The 12,887-nt window shown below is 45.1% G+C and overlaps 1 long non-coding RNA gene across 1 annotated transcript in view; it reads right to left on the reverse strand.

Annotated features, from left to right (window-relative positions):
* Positions 1 to 292: 292 nt before the first annotated feature.
* LOC130361430 (uncharacterized) overlaps positions 293 to 12,887 on the reverse strand; it is a 52,812-nt gene continuing 40,217 nt past the window's right edge. Inside the window, exons 2-3 of the long non-coding RNA XR_008891005.1 lie at positions 960 to 1,057; positions 293 to 377 (exon numbers count right to left, since the gene is read on the reverse strand). This is a non-coding gene — a long non-coding RNA (uncharacterized LOC130361430). The remainder of the gene's footprint in view (positions 378 to 959; positions 1,058 to 12,887) is intronic.

Here is a 12,887-nt window from a genome sequence, read left to right on the forward strand (position 1 = left end):
CTTATTTATTTATTTTAAGAAAGAAGAAGCCGAGGCTTCAGGGATGTGTACCAGGCTATGCATCCAGTCCTGCCATGATCTCTTCGGGAGGGAATGGGTAGAGCATTTAGAAGAAGCCTCCAAGTAAAGGGGCCACTTTTGGTGACAAGTTTCTTTAAACAGATCTCCTATGATTTTATAGCCAAAGGAAAAGTGTCTTAATTCTTGTAATTCTTCCCCCTAGTTTCCTCCTTCTCTACTTTCAGTCCAAGTATTTTTTCATATTACCTTGCACTGTGTATGAATCCGTTATTATACATTTGTGCTATCATCTGTTGGTCATATGTTTGTGACCCGTGAGTTCCACATTCTTGTTCCTGTATAGTGTATTTCTGTTCCTTTGTAAAATTAAATAAAAAGATTGATGATAAATAAAAAAAAATAACAGTAGTTCCTGCAGTTACTGACTTACCTACATTTGGTGGATACTACATCAGGTTCTAGACCACCTTGCATGGACAAGTCTGCCCACCGTAATAATCAATAGAATCATTTCTATACGTAGAAGCTATGAGCACTGTAGGTATGGCTCGTTTGGTTTTTTATCATTTCAGCATGATGATGCCTGCAGCAACTCAATATCATTGTGACTATGAATGTATACTACGTATGAGAAGTACCTTGACCTAACAGACATCTTTAGTCAACATAGCAGGAGGTATTCCGTCCACAAACCTTGCTCTACTCTCGGAACAGTATGTGCAGTATTTGACCTTCTGCCACTGGCCGTATTATACCGCTAACAGCGTAAGCTATGTGTGGTATTTATTTGGTGTTTCTGTATTTAGACAATATGCGTTTGTGGATCTTTGCCTGTCAACCTTTCCAATTTAACATTATTATTATTTTTTGAGTTCTTCAAAGTCAAGCTATGGAGCAATGGAAGGTATCACCTGAGTTTATGCTTAAAATTTACTTACTGATCTTTACACCCTCTAAGGCAAAACCACACACTCGGTGACCATGCTTCTGTGGTTGCCCATTCGGTTCTTTCACCGACTGAATGTTGCTAACACTTCTGTAAAACAAATTACATCCAGGGCTCTGGAATTTCTATGGAACTTAAAAAAATATATGTGTCACAAGATACCATCCATATCTTTAAAGGAGTACTCCGGCCCTAGACATCTTACCATCTATCCAAAGGATAGAGGATAAGATGTCTGATCGTGGGGGTCCCACCACTGGGGACCCCCGCGATCTCGGCTGTGGCACCCTAGACATCCGGTGCACAGATCAAACTTTGCTCCTTGCTGGATAACTGTCGATGCCGGGCGAAGGCTCATGACATCACGGCCATGCCCCCTAAATGCAAGTCTATGGGAGGGGGCTTGACGGCAATCACGGCCCCTCCCATATACTTGTATTGAGCGGACGTGGCAGTGAAATCACAATCAGACATGACCGTGACGTCACGAGCCTCCGGAGCTGCACCCAACGCTTTAAACGTACGCCGCGTGCATCAGGGAGATCGTGGAGTCCCCAGCAGCGGGAGCCCTGCGATCAGACATCTTATCCCCTATCCTTTGGATAGGAGATAAGATGTCTAGGGGCAGAGTACCCCTTTAATGTCCATATTTCTCCATACATGGAGATGTTCTTGAGATACAAGCTTGGAAAAATGCATATAGCAATGAGATCACAAAGTCTTTCATTTTAGAAAAAATAGAATGTGTCGGTGGATAAGAACCATTTGGCCCATCTAGTTTACCCAATAAATTGACAATATTATGGGTCAGCCATACTGTTGGAGGTTCATCGTTCCTTCAAAGGGGTTGTGCAGCGAAAATGTACTAATCCCCTATCCAATAGGATATGGAATAAGTAGAAGTTAATTATATTTAAAGATATTAAGCCTTCCACTACTTATCACCTGTTGTATGCTTCAGAGGAACTTGTTTAGTTTTTCCCAGTCTGACCACAGTGCTCACTGCTGTCAATTCTGTACGTGTCAGGAACTGTCTAGAGCAGTAGCAAACCTCTTCTGCTTTGGACAGTTCCTGACAGGGACAGAGGTGTCAGTAGAGAGCACTGTGGTCAGACTGGAAAGAACTACACAACTTCCTCTGTAGTATACAGGAGCTGATAAGTACTGGAAGGATTAAGATTTTTAAATAGAAGTAAGAACTTTCTGGCACCAGTTGATTTGAAATCATTTTTTTCCCCCACCGGAGTACCCCTTTAAATTACACCTCTAGATTCTAGAATATGATTCAGCTAGCTTTTGCCCTGTGTACATCCATATTCATTTTCTAAATATATAAGGTCTTCAACCTGTGGCTCTCCAGCCAATGCAAAACTACACCTCCCAGTATGCCTGGACATCCAAATGCTGGGAGTTGTAGTTTTGCAACAGATAGAGCCAGAGGCGGATTTACATACATTCATAAATTGTTTTGCATTTCCTCCACATCTGCTTCTGGTAACCTAGGTTCATTGTAAGGAATTTGTATGTTACCATTGTATTTGCGTGGGCTTCCTACAAGCACTTCCTAAAATCATAAAATGTAATGCTAGGTCAACTGGCTTCCCGTGAAAACAGGCCCTGGACTACATGTGTGTGTCTCCTATAAAGTCTTCAGATTGTGAGCCCATTGGGGAAGGAACTAGTGTTTAGGGCTGAAGAACATGTCAGTGTTTTACATATTAAATTATACATTTATTGTACCTAGGTACCAACATGTGAATTTTAAGGATTTTCACATTCCAAAGGCAGTGATTGTAATAAACTACAGTGGTCCCTCAACATACGATGGTAATCCGTTCCAAATGGACCATCGTTTGTTGAAACCATCGCATGTTGAGGGATCCGTGCAATGTAAAGTACAGGACAGTGGTCTACAACCTGCGGACCTCCAGATGTTGCAAAACTACAACACCCAGCATGCCCGGACAGCCGTTGGCTGTCCGGGCATGCTGAGAGTTGTAGTTTTGCAACATTTGGAGGTCCGCAGGTTGAAGACCACTCGCATAGGAAGTTGTACTCACCTGTCCCCTTCGCTCCGGACTGTCACCGCTCATCACCGCTGCCCTGGATGTCGCATTCCATCGCTGTCGCTGCGTCCCCGGGTGTCCCCGACGCTCTGGAAAGGCCTCTGCTTCCCCGGTATCCTCGCTCTCCGTCGCCGCCATCACATCGCCGCTCTCCGTCGCCGCCAGCTGTTGGCTGTCCGGGCATGCCGAGTGTTGTAGTTTTGCAACATCTGGAGGTCCGCAGGTTGTAGACCACTGTTAGAGGAAGTTGTACTCACCTATCCCCGCTGCTCCGGACTGTCACCGCTCGTCACCGCTGCCCTGGATGTCGCCGTCCATCGCTGTCGCCGCGTCCCCGACGCTCCGGCAAGGCATCCGCGCTCTCCGTCGCAGCCATCACGCCCGCCGCTCCTATTGGATGACGGGACGGCGTGCGCAGCGACGTGATGATGATGATGGAGAGCGCCGACAATGCAGAGGATCCCGAAGAGGATGCGCCGGAGCCCCGAGGACAGGTAAGTGATCGTCAGCGGACCACACGGGGCACCGTAAACAGCTATCCGGTGGCAGCTGAAGCAGTCTGCGCTGCCAGATAGCCGTTAATGCGATGGCCCCGACATACAAAAGCCTCGTATGTTGATGCTGCCTTCAACATGCGATGGCCTCTGAGAGCCCATCGCATGTTGAAATTATCGTATGTCGGGGCCATCGTAGGTCGAGGGGTCACTGTAGTTGCTGGAGTTTTATGGAACTTTTCAGGGATCCGCATGGATCCTTATCATTCGGAAGACCTATTCCCATAAGAAGAAGAACTTTGACTCGAAACTGGTGCAAGCAACAGGGAGGCAAATCCCTGTATAGTGAACCCACAGAGAAAGCTGGAACTTATTTTCCAAGTCATCTGGCTGCTCAATTTTTTTCTCTTCCTGTCTTATTTCATTTTCTTAGAATTTCCTCTCTCCTGTTACAGTCCCCCTTGCCTCCCGCCTCGCTCATATTTGGGATTACACAGTGAAAACATTTGAGGGTTTCCACGGCAATGATTTAAAAACTTCCAAAGCTTATATAACTAAATGGCAAGAAACAGAAGGGATCTCAGAGGAGGATAGGAGTGAGCGGTGCTATATAATGGAACGAGGGCCGAGGAAAGGTGAAAAGAGAGGGTTAAGATGTGGGAATAAGGAAAATATTAAGCTAAAACACGAAAATTATTATATAAAAAAATATCATCATATACATCTAACAGCATTCCCCAACCTGTGGCTCTCCAGCTGTTGCAAAACTACAATTCTCATCATTCACAGACTGCTTATTTTTGATCGTGCAACCCCATTCATAGTCAATATCACTGTGTAGCACCAGCCTAATGGTGGCTCCAAATCTACTTCTGCCATACTGTGACCCTGTCACCAATCTATTATTAATAAAGTTGCAGGATATATATTAAAGGGGTACTCTGGTGTACTTTTTTTTTTATCAACTGGTGCCATAAAGTTAAACAGATTTGTGAATTACTTCTATTTAAAAATCTTAACCCTTCCAGTACTTACCAGCTGCTGTATTCTCCACAGGAAGTTCTTTTCTTTTTGAATTTCTTTTCTGTCTGACCACAGTGCTCTCTGCTGACACCTCTGTCCATGTCAGGAAGTGTAAGCAAATCCCCATAGCAAACCTCTCCTGCTGTGGACAGTTCCTGATAAGGACAGAGGTGTCAGCAGAGAGCACTGTGGTCAGACAGAAAAGAACTTCAGAAAGAAAAGAACTTCCTGTGGAGCATACAGCAGCTGATAAGTACTGGAAGGATTACGTTTTTTTAAATAAAAGTAATTTACAAATCTGTTTAACTTTGTGGCACCAGTTGATTTTTAAAAATGTGTTTTCCAAGGGAGTACCCCTTTAAGGTAGAGCTTTTCATGTTGGTGACACCCTTCTTAGAAATGCATAATTTGGGTACACATATCTGTGCCATTTCATTCTCCCATGTGCCATTTTATCTACCCAGCCTTGTTCCACTTCATTCCCCCTCTTGATGTCTCTTTGCCACTTTTATTTTTCCCCCTAGAACCCACCCTGATCCCCCTCTTTTCCATATTCTCCCCCACTTTGATGTCCTCCGTGCCCGTCATTCCCAGTTCATCACCCCCTGTGTCATTCTCTCCCCCCACTTTTATCATGCCTTGTGCCACAGCATTTCCCCCCTTGATCCTCCCCTTTGCAATTTCACCCCCCCCCCCTTGACCACCCCCAGTACAGCATCATTACCCCCTATCCTTGATCCCTTGCTGTACCATTGCATGCTCGTCTGGCCTGTGTCTCTCGGTGCACTCCTGCAGGCCCAGGTGAAGACTTGGTGCCTCGGCGGGTCTGGTGTCTTCCTGCGCGGCTCCTCGATGCAACTTCAGGGGCGTCACTCATCAGTCCCTGCAGCTACCACATCTCACTGATTTAAAGTGACCGTGACACAGGCTGCCTTTTAAAGATCTCCAGGGTCATGCCCCCTTAATAAAAGTGACCAGCGGTGGCTGCTGCGGGAGGAGAAAGTCCCGCGACACACCAGAGGACAGCTGCCTACACACTAATGTGCCGTGGCACCCAGTTTGGAAAGCCTTGTATTAACCAAAGCCTCTGTGTGCCAGACCACAACCCTTTACAGCAAGAAGTACAGGATGGCGGCACGTTTTAGTGCAGAGCCTAATACACGTCATTCTGTCAGTGCCATGGGCAAACCTGTGCCAAGTGTGCCAAGGCTGGAGCCAAAGACTATACCACTACCTTGTTAATAGAATGAGTCTAAGTCTGAGGTTGAGAAACCCATTTAAATATATATATTTCAAAGCCAAAAAACCAAACCACAAATATTGTAAGGCATAGCAGCCTTTCGAGAAAGAATCATAGAAACCTTTGTTGATCCTAGATCTGCAACAATGGCCATAGCTACAGAATATTCCCTCTTGGAAATTTGGAAGGGCTGAATAGTCCTTACAGGAACAGTGGGCAAGTGTTGCTATGTTTGAAATGTATTGGTGTTGTGGAACCTCCAGAGAAAAAAGTGTATAATAATTGTGTAATAAGAATATTTAGATGACAGTTAAGTGAATAAATATACTCACCAAGTCATTTACGAAGGACTATGAAAGACCTCATGTACACAGCCAGATTATAGTCTTTAGTTTTTTTAGATTTGTATAATCCTATACTGTACTTCTTCATGCCTCTGATCATAGCATATTTCAACATATGATATATTATGGTGTATCATGGACGGCACATGGTAGGTAGGTTCTACATGTCCCCAAAGGCCTGTGCACATGACATCCCTGTGTGTACATTTGTGGTGTCCCAGCACCAAAGGCTGTCCTGTGGCTTCGGACTTCCTCGGGCAGACCTGTGACACAGGTGTTGGGCCCACTAAAGGACTGGTTATTATTTCTATTATGTTCAAGCTCTTTATCAGAGGTTTAATGTATTTGTGGTAACTGGGGTGTTGTAATGGTGAAAGAAGGGTCTGGTGGTATTAACCCTTACTTGTCGTGACGCCAGGGTGCGGTTTGCTTAATGGTAATGTTCCTGCCGCCAACCGGCCCACAAACGGCAGGGATATTAAATGGAATGTCCACAGCAGATTTTATAAAGTAACCGGAAAACTTTACTTTAACTGATATGCAACAGTCTTTGCAATTATGCAGTCTTTCGGAGAGAACCGGGATGCAGGTTCCTCACAGGTTTTCTGGGACTTGAAATAATGAGCTTTCTTATGCAGGCCACTGTGCTACTAATTATAAGATTTTAGCTGGTAGCAGTCACACAGGATTTGATAGGTTGAGCTTGATAACTCACAGTTTTAGTGGCTGCTGGTTCTTTCAGGCTTTGGCCTAGATGAATTGAATGAAGTTATGGTGATTGTACTTGCTTGATAGTCCAGAACTAAGAGAGAGAATTTAGTGGCTACAGCCCCTTATATATTAAGGAGGGTGGACTAAGCTCATTGGTCAGCAAACCTGTAAGTCCTGAACCCAGTGAACTCTGGGCACATCACATGACCCAGTAAGGTCTTTAAACAATTCTACATCACAACTGTATATCACATGACCTGGGAAAGGTCCTATACATTTATATTTCCTATACATTAAATAATACATCCACACAATTTATATGAGGTGATCAGGGGTAAGCCCTGCAGGAGAGCCCTATGGAAATGGAGGGACTCTGGCTGAGGGGACTTTAGACAGGGACAGGACCAGGTCCTGTACCTGGACACCACATATTTTTATAAGTATCATGTAATATGTTATTTCTATATCTGTTATTTGTATATGTGCGAGCCCATGTGACCCTGTATGCCTAATGGGAACCCCTAAACTGTTAGGCATATAGAGTAGTGGGGGAGGGTTTGCCCCAGTTTAAGTTCAGAGTTCAGCCTCGAGCTGTAAGCAGAGCACAAGTGTGGTAAAGGTGTGAAGTGTGTGGAGAAGCTCTGAGGAAGGCCCAGAACAAATCTTTTCTCAAGTCTCATCCGGTCATTCTGCAAGGATCACCTGCACGGTGGTAGTTCATGCCCTATCGGAGAAAGCTACAGGACCTTGACAGAACCCTAGTGACCTGGAGCAATCTTCAGTCTCCTTTCAAATCAGTATTAACTCTATTAGGGGAAAAGCACCATAAGTCCCAGCAAGGCAACAGGGATCTTAAGGGGTTACACTGTATCCTCTTCACTCTGCACCATACTGTTGGCATGTAATACTATCTGCACCCTGCTTAGTAAAAGCCAGTTATCTCTAACCCAACGTCGGTTTCTTTACTCCCTGTGTCTGGCCCAGGAGAAGCTGTCTCCAACCTCGGACCGTGTATAGGATAACGGTGCCCTGGCGTCACAAAATGATAAGGAATTTCCTAGCACCCCGTGGCTACCACACATTACTGCTTGTTCCAAAGTTTTTCACCATTGACTACAAACTTCATCCAATGAATGATAAATATTCGAAATGATTGGACATATATGGTTTAAATGGGTTATTCACCAGTAAAAATCAATGAGCTGTCAATATTAGATTGGTAGGGGGTCCCACTCGTGGCACCCCTGTTGATCAGCTCTTTTAAGGGGACATTGAGGTGCAATGAACTGCAATGGTATCCCATTCAAGCGATCAGGAAAAGGCTGCAGTTCCTTGCACCACTGGCCACTGCAAGGACGAATGCAAGTAAACATTTCATAAGCGGTGGTTATTTGGAGGATAGCCCATCATTTTTTACAGGATAAAGTATAGGATTACAATATATAGGTCTATGATAGTTTTAGGTTATAGTATAGTGTATTCAGATACATTTCTGATACCATTAAGGCTAGGAAAGTGTTTCCCAACCAGGGTGCCTCCAGCTGTAGCAAAACTACAACTCCTAGCATGCCCGGACAGCCTTTGGCTGTCCGGGCATGCTGAGAGTTGTAGTTTTGCAACAGCTGGGGGCATATCCGTCAGGAAACACGGAGCTTGGGCTACATGGTGACTTTGGCTGTAGCAAAGGGCATGCAGCAAAATATCACTATGTGCATTGCAGCTGATTAAAGCAAGTGGGGACACATTGCCACCAAAGGTCACTTGCCGGTTGCAACACGACCCCACTTACTTTTAGTAGCTGTGATGCACATGATTCATTTACAAGAATGTAGCTATATTGCAGTTCCCTACACAGCAAGTGGTGGGGTTGAGCGTGAATATTCGCAATTTTAATATTTATCGCGAATTTCGCATATTCGCGAATATGGCGAATATAGCGCTATATATTCATAATTACGAATATTCATTTATTTATTTTTTCACACAGAACACATCACTGTGATCTCATCCCTCCCTGCTTCCAGCTTGTAGTCTAAAGAAGACTCCTATACTATTTACTGTATTAGACTGGAGAGAGAATATTCGCGAATATGAGACTATGCAAAAATGCGAATATTCGCGAATATCCTCATATTCGCGAATATCGTCACTAAAAGTAGATAGATAGTGACGATACTTGCGAATATGACATGACAATATTCAAAATGAAAAATGTCATAGACCCATTATCACTTCTGTATAGATCAAGAATAGACAAAGAATAGACCAAGAATTAGGAGATAGATAGATACATAGATAGATACATAGATAGATAGATGGGTAGATGGATAGATAGATAATATGGATAGATAAGTAGATATGAGATAGATAGATAGATAGATAGATAGATAGATAGATAATATAGATAGATAGGTAGATGGATAGATGGATAGATAGATAATATAGATAGGTAGATATGAGATGGATAGATAGATAGATAGATGGATAGATGGATAGATAGATAATATAGATAGATAAGTAGATATTAGATAGATAGATAGGTAGATAGATAATATAGATAGATAGGTAGATGGATAGATGGATAGATAGATAATATAGATAGATAGGTAGATATGAGATAGATAGATAGATAGATAGATAGATAGATAGATAGATAGATAGATAGATAATATAGATAGATTGCTGTATTGCTGTATTGTATTGCTCTATTTTTGAGATGTGGTGAATAAATACACAATTTTTTTGATTGAAATTGGAGTGCTGCACCATTGCTTTGTTTTAATATAGATAATAAAGATAGATAATATAGATCGATAGATAGATAGATGCTCCAAGGAAAATGCAGTGGCACTCCAGTAGTGAAAAAATGAAACTATTTATTCATCCCAAATGTGTAGAAAGCGACGTTTCGATGGTCTCACACCATCATTATCAAGCCATATAGATAGATAGATGGATAGATAATATAGATAGATAATAGAGATAGATAGGTAGATAGTTATCCGCATGAGCATACGCGCATGTAAATACGGGCGTGAAAATAACCGTGACTCTGTTGAATATGCAAGTTTTGTGAATATAGGACGAATATTCGTCCATATAATCATGAAATATCACAAATTCTAAAATGGCATATGCCACTCATCACTAGTGCGCAGTAGTGCCATTGGAGTGGAATTGGAAAAATGCTAAAAGGACCTCAACTCCTTTTTTGGGGTCCCAGGGGGTCAGATGCCCACCTTTGCAAATGTAATGAAATACTCTAGCAATATGCTGCAACGTTCCAAGATAATATTAGGTTTATGTATTTCATTACATACTTGGATCCCATATTAGGGATTATAAGAAACTATAAATATGCAGAGGTTGTGGTGGATGTCGGGTATAATACAGATGGATAAATGTCTGGATAGTTGTCTGTCCTCTGGTTGAGCAGTTCAGCAGTGACTGAGCTCACATAAGGCCGGGATACGTATGGGGGGGGGCTTACCCTGTTTGTTTGCAGAATATGAATAACATCCTTTCATCAGGGGATCTCTTTACTTTCTAGTTGCAGATGTTGCCTGAGATGTAAATACAGTGCGGTCTGCCACTTACTTACATTAAAATCAATTTCCATGAAATTATCCTTCACTTATTCGACATGTGAAGGTATTTAGGCAGGATAAAATGCTTCTTAACCTGTACTGCACATGATATCTTGTTACATAATTATACTGGTATTTTTAGTTGTTTATTGCTTTCATTACCTCTTCTAAGTACTAAGTATTCTTGTGAGTGCTCTTGGCTATACAGCTCATCACTAAAATATTCCCTTTGGTGCAAAGGCAAATAGAATCATCAGCTAGTACAATACTGCCTCCTAGTGGAATGTTGGAAAACAGCAAAACCATCAGTAGTTCAAGTTCACATTTACTTGCCTACCATTCTCAAGATATCACTGCCTATCTAAGGCCCTTTCACACTATAAATTCATCCGTTTTAAATACAAGTTATAATGTAACTGTCACGATTCGGCTTACGGGTTGTGGATCCGCTGTGTCAGCGAGGGATTGGCGTGGACCGTGCTAGTGGACCGGTTCTAAGAGGCTACTGGTTTTCACCAGAGCCCGCCGCAAAGCGGGATGGTCTTGCTGCGGCAGTAGCAACCAGGTCGTATCCACTAGCAACGGCTCAACCTCGCTGACTGCTGAGAAGGCGTGGGACAGAAGGACTAGGCAGAGGCAAGGTCAGACGTAGCAGAAGGTCGGGGGCAGGCGGCAAGGTTCGTAGTCAGGATGGATAGCAGAAGTTCAGGTAACACAGGCTTTGGACACACTAAACGCTTTCACTGGCACAAGGCAACAAGATCCGGCAAGGGAGTGCAAGGGAGGAGATCAGATATAGCCAGGGAGCAGGTGGAAGCCAATTAAGCTAATTGGGCCAGGCACCAATCATTGGTGCACTGGCCCTTTAAGTCTCAGAGAGCTGGCGCGCGCGCGCCCTAGAGAGCGGAGCCGCGCGCGCCAGCACATGACAGCAGGGGACCGGGACGGGTAAGTGACCTGGGATGCGATTCGCGAGCGGGCGCGTCCCGCTGTGCGAATCGCATCCCCGACGGCCATGACAGTGCAGTGCTCCCGGTCAGCGGGACAGACCGGAGCGCTGCAGGGAGAATGACGCCGTGAGCGCTCCGGGGAGGAGCGGGGACCCGGAGCGCTAGGCGTAACAGTACCCCCCCCTTAGGTCTCCCCTTTTTTGTCCGGAAACTGCCTCCCCTGGGATGAGGACACCGGGAAAGAATGGAGGGTTTCCTCAACGGCAGGCAGTACAGCAGGAGTTGGAATGGGGAGGGAGGGCAGAGGGGGAAGATTGGCACGGGGCAGGGTGACACAAGGACGGGAGCCATGAGGAGGCACAGAGGCTTGCCTGACGGGACTGGGAGGGGGGGAGAGGCACTTCCTATGGCAGTCAGAGTCCCAGTTCTTGATCTCCCCGGTGGTCCAATCAAGGGTGGGAGAATGAAGCCGGAGCCATGGCAGACCGAGGAGGACCTCAGAGGTACAGTTGGGGAGAACGAAGAGCTCAATCCTTTCGTGGTGGGGTCCAATACACATCAGGAGGGGTTCTGTGCGGTAACGCACGGTGCAATCCAGTCTGACTCCGTTGACCGCGGAAATGTAGAGCGGCTTGACGAGACGGGTCACCGGGATGCTGAATTTATTCACAAACGACTCCAAAATAAAATTACCAGAGGCACCAGAGTCGAAGCAGGCCACGGCTGAGAGGGAGGAGTTGGCTGAAGGAGAAATCCGCACGGGCACCGTGAGACGTGGAGAAGAAGACTTGGAACCAAGAGACGCCACACCCACGTGAGCTGGGTGCGTGCGTGCGTTTCCCAGACGTGGAGGACGGATAGGGCAATCCACCAAGAAATGCTCGGTACTGGCACAGTAAAGACAGAGATTTTCTTCCCTACGGCGATTCCTCTCTTCCTGGGTCAGGCGAGACCTATCCACTTGCATGGCCTCCTCGGCGGGAGGCCCAGGCGTAGATTGCAACGGATACTGTGGGAGAGGTGCCCAGAGATCTAAGTCTTTTTCCTGGCGGAGCTCTTGGTGTCGCTCAGAAAAACGCATGTCAATGCGGGTAGCCAAATGGATGAGTTCTTGCAGGTTGGCAGGAATCTCTCGTGCGGCCAGCACATCCTTGATGCGACTGGATAGGCCTTTTTTAAAGGTCGCGCAGAGAGCCTCGTTATTCCATGATAACTCGGAAGCAAGAGTACGAAATTGGATGGCGTACTCGCCCACTGAAGAATTACCCTGGACCAGGTTCAACAGGGCAGTCTCGGCAGAAGAAGCTCGGGCTGGCTCCTCGAAGACACTCCGGACTTCAGTGAAAAAGGACTGGACTGAGGCTGTGGCAGGATCATTGCGGTCCCAGAGCGGTGTGGCCCAAGACAAGGCCTTTCCTGAAAGAAGGCTTACTACGAACGCCACCTTAGACCGTTCTGTAGGAAACAAGTCCGACAACATCTCCATATGCAGGGAACACTGAGAC

The sequence above is a fragment of the Hyla sarda genome, chromosome 3 (genome assembly GCF_029499605.1).
Source record: "Hyla sarda isolate aHylSar1 chromosome 3, aHylSar1.hap1, whole genome shotgun sequence".
NCBI classification, from domain to species: Eukaryota; Metazoa; Chordata; class Amphibia; order Anura; family Hylidae; genus Hyla; species Hyla sarda.